This window comes from Esox lucius, chromosome 24 (assembly GCF_011004845.1).
Source record: "Esox lucius isolate fEsoLuc1 chromosome 24, fEsoLuc1.pri, whole genome shotgun sequence".
NCBI classification, from domain to species: Eukaryota; Metazoa; Chordata; class Actinopteri; order Esociformes; family Esocidae; genus Esox; species Esox lucius.
In genome coordinates, this window is record NC_047592.1 from 14,011,878 (window position 1) to 14,021,952 (window position 10,075).

Genomic DNA, 10,075 nt, shown 5'->3' on the forward strand with positions numbered 1-10,075 from the left:
TCAACTGAATGATCCTCAGTCAATAAGCCAACTAGCTAATGAAAAAACGATCAAAGACAATGTTTTCAACGTGTTCAAATATGCTGACACTATGGCTCTAGTTGGCCTTGTGCTTGAGGGCGACCCTGTCAATAAGATCCTGTATTTTAATCATGTTAACTCGTTTGAACTGGCGCCAGGAAAGTTTTCTGAAAATGAATCTCATTGAAACGAATTTGAGATCATATTGTGTTATAAAGGGGACACCTCCTTAGTCCAGTGTCCTAGGGCATGTTTTCCTGTTTTACCTTTCTTAGACCAGTTTTACAACTCTTTGAATTTCACCACAAGCACTGACTACATTTTAAACAAGCTGATGAAGCATTTTATATTTGCTAATGAATTTTAGTGTATTGTAGAGAGCCAGCACATTCTTGGAATCGTGCACAGAAGTCTCATAGGAAATGTTTTTTGCTTCAACATGACCAAATGGTGCAGCAACATGAATGCCAAGGACCAAACTATCCGGGTTAGTAAATATGGTCTTGGTGATAGTTGGTAAATCTAAAAGGCAGCTCGGTATCATTAGCTCAGTAATTTGTTTGAGAGTGTGTGTCAGTTATTAGTTTTCTTCATTGGATAATAGACGTTTGCATAGAATACTGACAAGACAGTAAGTCTCCCACCCATTTAATATAGCCTTTGACATTGAAACAGTTACATCCTGCATCACACTGCTAGCTGGCCTATGAAGCTAAGCAGCCTTTGTGCTGGGTCCTCCCTGGGTGAGATACCATATGCTGCTGGAAAAGTGGTGTTGTAGAGGCAGTAGAGTAACCAAGTAGGTAATTAGAATCAGGTGGGTAAATAATTGGGTACCAAATTAACCAATCAAAAGTGGGATCTTTAGGAAGGAGTTTGGGTGGGATGAACTGGAGACAAGAAACCTGGACAGTTTGGCGTTACTCATATATGTGAATGCATCCCGCCTTTCCTAGAGAACAATCTTGGAGGACATCAGCAAGAAGGTAGTGAGAGCACTTCTGGGGAAAGCTATAGAATCATCTCCAAAAGAAGTTCCAACAGTCCACCGTAAAGCAAATCATCTACAAATGGAAAGCCTTTAACATGACAGCAACTCAGCCTGAAAGTGGATGCCCTTTTAAATTATGCCCAATCCAAAAAAAAAAGAGAAATGCCAACCCAAACCTAAAATCTGCATATTTACAGACCTTCCTTCCAGGTTATTCTGCATGCTTCAACAAGAAGGACCCTGAATCAAAATAGCATACATTGGAGGATTGCTAGGAAGCCTCTACTGTCAAAAAAATAACCAAACTGTCCATCTTATCTTTACCAGAAACCACCTGGACAAACCTTCTGGAAGTCCATAATTTGCAAAGATGAGTCCAAAATTGACTTTTTTGGTCATAATCAAAATTGATATTTTAGGCTAAAACTCAATCAATCAATCAAATGTATTTATAAAGCCCTTTTTACAACAGCAGTTGTCACAAAGTGCTTTGCAGAGTCACCCGGCCTTAAACCCCAAGGAGCAAACAACAGTAGTGTTGAATTTCAGTGAGAAGGTCGAATTTTAGGAAGAAACCTAGAGAGGACCCAGGCTCAGAGGGGTGACCAGTCCTCTTCTGGCTGTGCCGGGTGAGATATTAAGAATCCAATTGGAATAATAAATACATTTCTCCGGGCTAAATCCAGAGTCTATTTGATTCTAGACTAGGTCAGAAGTATGACCAGGTGGACAAGGACAGGGACAGCAACGGGCCCCCCAAACCAGGTAATCCGCAGGTGTGGACCAGGACCTCATCTCCTCCTAAAATTTAAAACTGGAGGAGACTGAGAAAAGTTAGTAGTGCATCCCTCATATCCCCCAACACAATAATATAGCAGCGTAACACCTTGGAACTGAGACAGGGGGGTCCGGTGACACTGTGGCCCTACCCGGGGGAGGCCCCGGACAGGGCCCAACAGGCAGGAAATCAATCCAACCACATTGCCAGGCATCAACCAAAGGGACACCCACCAACCGCAACCCCCCTGAATGAGGGCCAAGTATTGCTAGCAGCGTACAGCCCAATTGCACAAGTGCGCAACAGAGAGTCAACAACAAGCCAGTGACTCTTCCCCCGAAAGGCAATGGAGGGAGGGCATCCCAGTGGCGACGAAAGCCCACCTGGCAAGACAGCAAGGGTGGACAGTATCAAGCCTACTGGTCACCTTCACGCCCCCGGGCCAGGCTACACCTAATTATAAACCGTGCTGTAGAGATGATTTTTTAGTAGACACTTGAAAGTTTGCACTGAGTTTGCATTTCTAACCTTAATTGGCAGATCATTCCACAGGAGTGGAGCTCTATGAGAAAAGGCCCTGCCCCCAACTGTTTGTTTAGAAGTTCTAGGTACAATTAAAAGGCCTGCATCTTGCGATCTAAGGTTACGTGTAGGTATGTATGGCTGGATCATTTCAGCAAGGTAAGTAGGAGCAAGTCCATGTATTGATTTATAGGTTAAGAGTAAAACCTTAAAATCAGCCCTAACCCTAACAAGCAGCCAATGTAAGGAAGCCAGGCCAAAAATGGGTCTTCCAACAAGAAAATGACCCAAGGCATTCAAGCAAATCTACCCAACAATGGCTCAGGAGAAATAAGATTTGTGTTTTGGATTGGCCAAGTCAAAGTCCTGACCTTAATCCAATCGAGATACTGTGGCAGGACCTGAGGTCTGGCAGTACATGCCAAACACCCCTCAAACCTCACTCAATTTGTTTTGTAAGGACAAGTGAGCAAAAGTCCCTCAAAAATAGATGTCAGAGACTGATCTGTGTCTATAAGAGACGTTTATTCCAACTTTATTTATTCCAACCTGCCATCTCAGGACGTGACCATTCTTGAATCATCAGTTATATTAGCCACCTTGTTGCATCTGTGAGTGGACTCGAGTGCATAGTAATGTTTCTTTTGGGGAAAGAGTGCCAAGCAAACAGCAGATTTGCATTTAGCAAGGAACATTTCCTGGATTGTGTGATAGCATAACATTCAGCAACACAACAACCTGTATTGTTGTAAGACCACAGGTAGCAACCCCTCCCAGTCTGCCCCAGTGTTGTTGTTTTATTGTTAAGTTACGTGTTGGCCTGAGGCTCGCTTATCAATCGATGACACACAGGTCTTCTTCTCTATTCACAACACAGAACAACCACAAATGGGTGCAAAGGCTTCACACTGGTTTACTGTTGTGTACTGTTTGTACACTGCGTGTGCATGCGTGTGGGTGTGTACATGCATGACTGTGTGCGTGTAAGTCATCAAATCGAGATTATTGACAGTGTATGCGTGTTTGTTTAAAAGGTTGTGTGTTACCAAGAGAGCTGGTTTATCTGTGGAGCCTGTCGGCTCTTTTGTTTTGACAATCACTTCTAGAAAAGGTCAAGAGCTGTTGGCTGATCCAACAGGATGACCTAACAGGCATGATGTGCCACAACGATCCAACTTCAAGTCACAACAGTACAAGTCACACTATTGTACATATTACAATAAGCCATTGTACTGAGAACATGAAGGGTAGCAGGGCAATACAAGTTCTGGGTAGTATCAGTCATGGTTGGTGCACGAACACAGGAATAAACCAGACTAGTATGTTGGGCCAACTATCTGCAGGAACAATCCATTTGCATGGAATGTGTGTCGCCACAGAAGGATCTCAAAGGAGATTCGCACAGCAATGATAGACGAGACCATGTGAGGATATGATGGAGCAAAGTGACCGTGTGTAGAGGGAAGAGGAAGGCGCGTAGCAGGGTCACGTCACACAGAAGTACCTAATCCAAGGGAGAGCAGAGATGTTGCCCTCAGAGGACGTAGGGTCAGCTTGGGCCATGCAAAGACCTTGATGATTCTGACATAGTATTCATACCCTTTATTCAGTACTTTATAGGTGTGCGTATGGCAGCAATTGCACCTTCAAGTCTTATTGGGTATGCTTATACCAGTTTTGTGACCTGGATTCGTTTTTGGAGATCCTCTCAAGCTCTGCCAGATTGGAATAGGGAGTGTCTCAAATGGCATCTTCAGGTCTCCACCACATATCTTCAATGGAATTTGAGCCTGGATGTTGGCTGGGTCTCATAAGGACATTCATAGACCTATGTCTCTTAAGGACATTCATAGACCTATGTCTCTTAAGGACATTCATAGACCTATGTCTCTTAAGGACATTCATTGTATCATTCATGATGAACGCAGAAGAACAATGATACAAACATGCCTGATATCTTAATATTCAACACGGTTAAAACATATTTCCTTGAGACACACAACTTAAAATATGCATTTGACCATGCTTTTGATTGTACTCATGCACAAACATATCAATATCTTCGCTTTTTTAAACATTATCTGCACATTATCTCCTTTCTTTTCTGTATCATATCTTCTGTATCTGTGTCATTGTAGCCACCTGTATACAACTGTAAGAAAGCCTGGGGGGGGGGGGGGTCTCTTTTGGGCCCTGCCCATCAGGAGTGACAGTTGAGTGCAGCCCCTCTTTGTTACCTGCAATGTCTTTCTGATAACCTCTGACATTTGTACTCAAACTGTGGGATACCAAGTGTTAAACTGTTTCTGGTATCTGCCCAAACAAACAAACACACACTCACATAAACAAACACCATTTCCGATTCAAAGACATGGTAATTCCTGACCGCTGGCACTAATCGTTCCAAGACAAACACAGGAAAAGGCCTCTGTATATAGCCTAGTCTGTATACAATTCATTAAGGTGGTCCGTGGATTTCTAATTCCTGACATTCATCAGCAGTGCATTTCGGTTCCACCTTAAGGAGGCTTGCTTTCAGGGTCAATGACACTGAAGTAACTTCTCTCCCTGGTCAGGCAGTATCTGTAGCAGTCTGTACAGTAGTTATCACTACTGGATGTCCGTGTCATCTCTCAGGAATCAGGCTGCATTATGGGAAGTTGTGGCTATAAAATGTGTAAATGTGATGTAGATGTAGATTTAGTAATAATGTTGACTAGTGCCAAGCAATAGGACGTTTAGTATCTACAGACTGCAGTACTGCATATTCAGATATTCCAGAAACAACACAGATTCCGGTTACACTGGATTATGAAAGACTTCAGAGGATGTTGTTGGTCTCACCTTCTGTTCCTTACTGCTACTGTTCAGAATGGCCTTGAAAATCAGTGACGGCTGTGTTTTTTTCTCTGTGCCTGGAAAAGATCCAAAGAAATGAGGCCAAACAAATATTTCCTAGTTATTGTATGTCTCTTAAAACAATCTATGAATGTAAACATCACCCCCCCCCCCGCGCGCACACACACACACACACACACACACACACAGACCTATGTACAGTACAGTAGTGGGGGTTGACTTACTTCATGAAACAACAAAGAAACAGAATGACGAATAAAAACAATGAGGCAGGAATGATGACGGACATCACAGTAATTAACCAGTCCTCCTCACCTGAAAACAAGACAGAACATCAGTAGCAGGGCATTCGTTTTGAACTTAAATAGTGTCTACAAACTGGTACTTACAGACCGCATTCAACTACATTTCATACACAAGTACGTCCTATATTATACATATTGTATTCGGTTACTCTTGTATTTGCTAAATTTTGTACAAGGTTCAATGGCAATACAATAACATCGCTTTATGTGACAAAAAATATGAGTGTAGAGAGAGAAAAGAAATGAGCGAGAGAGAGAAGATAGAAAGAAAGGACACATTACAGTAAATATATACTTCGCTCCAGTCACTCCCACCCAGCCCACAGCCATTGGAATATACTGCTTTAACCTGGACTCTGTACTGGCATCTGGCATACGGTATGTTCTCTGTTGATTGTTTCGATCTTACCTTACTCTGAAAGAAACATACACAAACCAAGCTAAGTGTACGCTTCTGTATCTGTTGACTTGTTTAGTAAGACCAACCTGTATTTCCATGTCGTTAAAGGTTACAGTAAAACATGAAACTATGGAAAACAACACTGGGAAGCAGAACAGACACTTTTCACCTGTCAGGTTGTTATTCTAAGAATGTGCTCTGAAGGATCTTGTCAGGAAGAAAAGCTCACCACAAAAAACATCTACACATGACTCACATATTCAGGCCTTACCAGAGTCTCTTGACACCTGCTGTAGTTTAAGATGTAATCTCAGCAGTGGGGAAGACCTAAATTCGGAGGGTCCCACCTCAGAATTAGATCATTCCCCTCCTTTTTGATGTTAACCTTAGGGGCCTTTGGCTTGGCTGAAGAGAATCAAACAAAGTATAGCAATAGATATTCAAAGTTTTGGTTATAATAACAATATTGCATACTATAGAGGAGAGCGGTATCATGTAAATGCTCACTGGTTGGTATAATTTTACTATCCTGAAAGTAAACTGTTCCTAAAAAGAAAACACAACTTTACAGAGTAAAATAGGTTAAATGCTTTCCAATCTCTTATGACCACATGCCTAATATGCTGTTGTCCCTCCTTGTGCTGCCAAAACAGCACTGACCTGCTGAGGCATGGACTCTACAAGACCTCTGAAGGTGTGCTGTGGTATCTGGCACCAAGGCGTTAGCAGCAGATCCTTCAGTTGTCAACTGTGAGGTGGAGCCGTTGTGGACTTGTTTCTCCAGCACATCCCACGGATGCTCAATCGGATTGAGATCTGCGGTTCTGATAGACCTCACATTTAATATCATATCAAAGCGGTCACCAAAACAGCATTCTATCAAAGGCTTGGTGTCTCAAAAAGACCAATAGAAGCTCATCCATGATTTTATCTCTAGTAGGGTTGACTACTGTAATGGCCTCTTAACTGGGCCTCTTAAAAATACTGTAAAACAGCTGCAGCTCATTCAGAATGCAGCTGCTAGAATGTTAACCAGGCCCAAGAGAACAGAGCGCAACCCCCCGGGTTCTTAAATCTTTGCATTGGCTTCCAGTCAGTTACAGAATAGATTTTAAAGTGGTGCTTTTAGTTTATAAATCTCTGAATGGTTTAGGAGTCGAATACATTTCTGATATATTTGAAGAATATAAACTGAGCAGGGCTCTTAGATCCATGAACACAGGTCAGCTAGTAGAGCCCAGAGTCCAAACTAAACATGGAGAAGCTGTGTTTAGCAGTTATGCGGTACACAACTGCTGTACAATAAACTACCAGAAGATCTTAGACATGCCTGAAACATATACATTTTGAAATCCAGGTAAATAAAACGTATCTTTTCACGTGCCTATGACTGAGCACTTAAACTTAAACACACTTTTTAGCCTTATAGCTTCCTATGTTTTTATCCCGTTTTTATTATTTATATGTTTTATTTTTCTATGTTTTATTATTATGATGTTGTTTTGATGTTTTCATTTGAGTATTTCTTTTTATGTTATTGTATTTTTATATTATTTATTTTTCTTTGTCAAGCACATTGAATTGCTTCTACATAATAATATGCATGTATTGTGCTACATAAATACACTTGCATGCAAATGTTGTAAATACCAGATCTGTATGACAAAGCACATAATTGAACCAATGTAAAGACAACTTGCCAGTTGTGCCTAAAATGTTGGGTTTGTTTGTGAGATTTTTTGCCCTTAGCATGTGTACCAAATGTCACTCCAGTCAAACATGTCGACATGTAACTGGACCATTATAGTGACATCATATGATTGAGACGAATGCCCTTGAATACATTTCATTTGGAGAGTTTTGTATATCCTGTGTCTATATGGTAAATACATCTAAATCCTTCCAGTGTTGTCTGACAGAGTATGACATGCAGACAGAATCAGATCCATAGACCCCTCCCTGATTTCATCTTGGGAGACTTGTAGATATTAATATATATTTTTCCAGTTAAGAACTTCATTTGTCTTTGCACAATTCCCTGGGCTAGATAGAAGATGTCACTGCCAAAATCCCAAACTATTATTTTAGAGAATGTGTTATAGAGTTAATCTTAGCATTATTGCTTGGATGCACCAGAAACGTATTTCTTACAGACAAGCCATTAAGAGTCCATTAACCTGGAAGTAGACATCACGATCAATTAAGTCTCCTCTCAGATGACATCCAGTCCTCTGACCGGCCCTGTACAGGTAATCACCGCATTCTGCTATGTCATCTTTACCAGAGTACCTAAAACATTAGAGAGGAAAGGGGTGAAAATACTGAATGGAGGCAGCTGGACCACTCGAGTAACATTGCATAATTAACACTGCTGAGTCTAACAACACTGACAAACACTCAGACATTGACATATTATTATACACAGAGAGAGCTTGAAAGGGAAAACTTACTCAGATTTTTTTTTTGGGGGGGTGTTTTAGCAAATTGAAAATTCACTGCCAAACAGAAAGAGGAGAGGTGTTACTATTCCAACTGGGCATTAACAGCAAGAAAGAGGCTATTTTCACTATGAAGGTTTTATCTAAATGAATGACATTTGCAGACAGATTAGCATCAAAGAAATGTATTGTCAAAAACAGGTGAAAATCTAAAGTGTTGGATGCTACCTCCCCAAGGTTATGCAATACACTTTCCTGACAGATATTCCCCATGGCCACTGAGGTCTAAAGACGATGTATCACTCAGTGTGTATTGGAATATTTGACCTCACTGTTTCCTCCCTAATAAAGTTTATTGGTAAAAGAAAACGTGTCACTTGCAAAATAGTATTAGAATTGTTTTCAGTTTCAGATATTCTGACTGGAAGACTAGTTCTTACCTGTAGTAGAGCTGGAGGTCTTCTGGCACCTGACTGGCTGGAAACCAGTTACAGGTCATAGTCACAGATGAGTATAAGATCCAATGGAATTTCTTAATTAATTCTTTTTTTTGGAGAGGGAAAGGGAGAGGGAAAGGAAGAGGGGAAAGGAAGAGGGGAGAGAGGGGAGGAATGGGATGTTATGTCAAATATTTTACTGGATGGACACATATTTGGCAAACCGTAAATATATAATAATGCAATTCCAAACATTTAAAAAGTTAGATTATGTCAATAACCCTGGAGCCTGAACTCATTATTCAGTAATATCTTTCCAGGCTAATAAGGAATTGTGTTTCTTGCACGCACTGCTCACATGGTCTCTGTTGGTATTCCAAAAAAGGGAAGTAGTTCATCGATTGGAGTCCTGTAGGACACTTAGCCAGAAATTGGCATCCAGGAAGCGTCACTTCGAAATGGCCAATGGGTACAAATGTACAGTAGAGGTGCGTTCATAACAGGCAGAGAACACCTGAAATATAACATTGAGCCACATACACCTCCCTCTCCACATATGTATGAGTAAAGACACAGACATTTTGTTCTGTCCACATATCTTGAAGTCCTGGCACCATGACAGCTTCCCAAGAGGCTGACAGCATCCCCAAATCACGGCTTCTCACCAAAGAGGGGCAAAATGAGTCCGTAATAGGCCTGCACACAATATCCATGGACTGGATCAGGTCCAGAGGAGAAAAACAAATGCTGTTGGTGGGAATACCGGGCCCTGCCTCTTCACAGCTAGTCCCAGGGGGACTTGGATTTGTCGATTTTGAGGATGCGTGTCTTCCAAGGCCGTTCTGGTTCTCACACTGTTTGCTCAACCAAGCAGTCCATAAGAGAAAACAAAACACACTCGCTGGACTTCTACCTTGATTGAGCTAACATGGTGTTGCTAGAGGGTGATGAGGCAACTCAACCCAGTTTGAGTTCCATTGGGCTAATCCGACACCTGTATTCAAACCACGGACTCCCAGAAAAGAAGGGCAACATTAACCGTGGCTACTTTCAGACACAACACACTGCAGAGATTACCTGTGATGGTAATTTTATCGATCAGAACTCTTTAAGAAGGAAGTACAGAGACTAAATTCTCTGGGCACAATTAACAGTTTTATTAATATTTGCAAATATGAGAGACGCATCAAACACTTACATACATAATCATCCAAGGAGTCTCTCAAGCATTGGGAAATACATTCAATACTTAGAGAGAAATGGGTGGGGTTAGGAACCCACATGGTCGCACCATAAAACCACATATGTTCCTTGTCCTTCCTAC

At 41.4% G+C, this 10,075-nt stretch overlaps 1 protein-coding gene across 3 annotated transcripts in view; it reads right to left on the bottom strand.

Annotated features, from left to right (window-relative positions):
* The window catches only part of LOC105030966 (interleukin-5 receptor subunit alpha), a 30,208-nt gene extending 20,377 nt beyond the window's left edge, over positions 1–9,831 (bottom strand). For 2 of the 3 annotated variants that reach the window (XM_034290419.1, XM_034290417.1), the window contains exons 1-3: positions 6,148–6,293; positions 5,396–5,486; positions 5,157–5,227 (exon numbers count right to left, since the gene is read on the bottom strand). The gene's annotated coding sequence lies outside the window, so the exon portion shown is untranslated. Of the gene's footprint in view, positions 1–5,156; positions 5,228–5,395; positions 5,487–6,147; positions 6,294–6,536; positions 6,701–8,053; positions 8,166–8,326; positions 8,372–8,754; positions 8,858–9,109 lie in introns of those variants that run through there. The other variant, XM_034290418.1, reaches the window with a different exon arrangement.
* Positions 9,832–10,075: the final 244 nt, after the last annotated feature.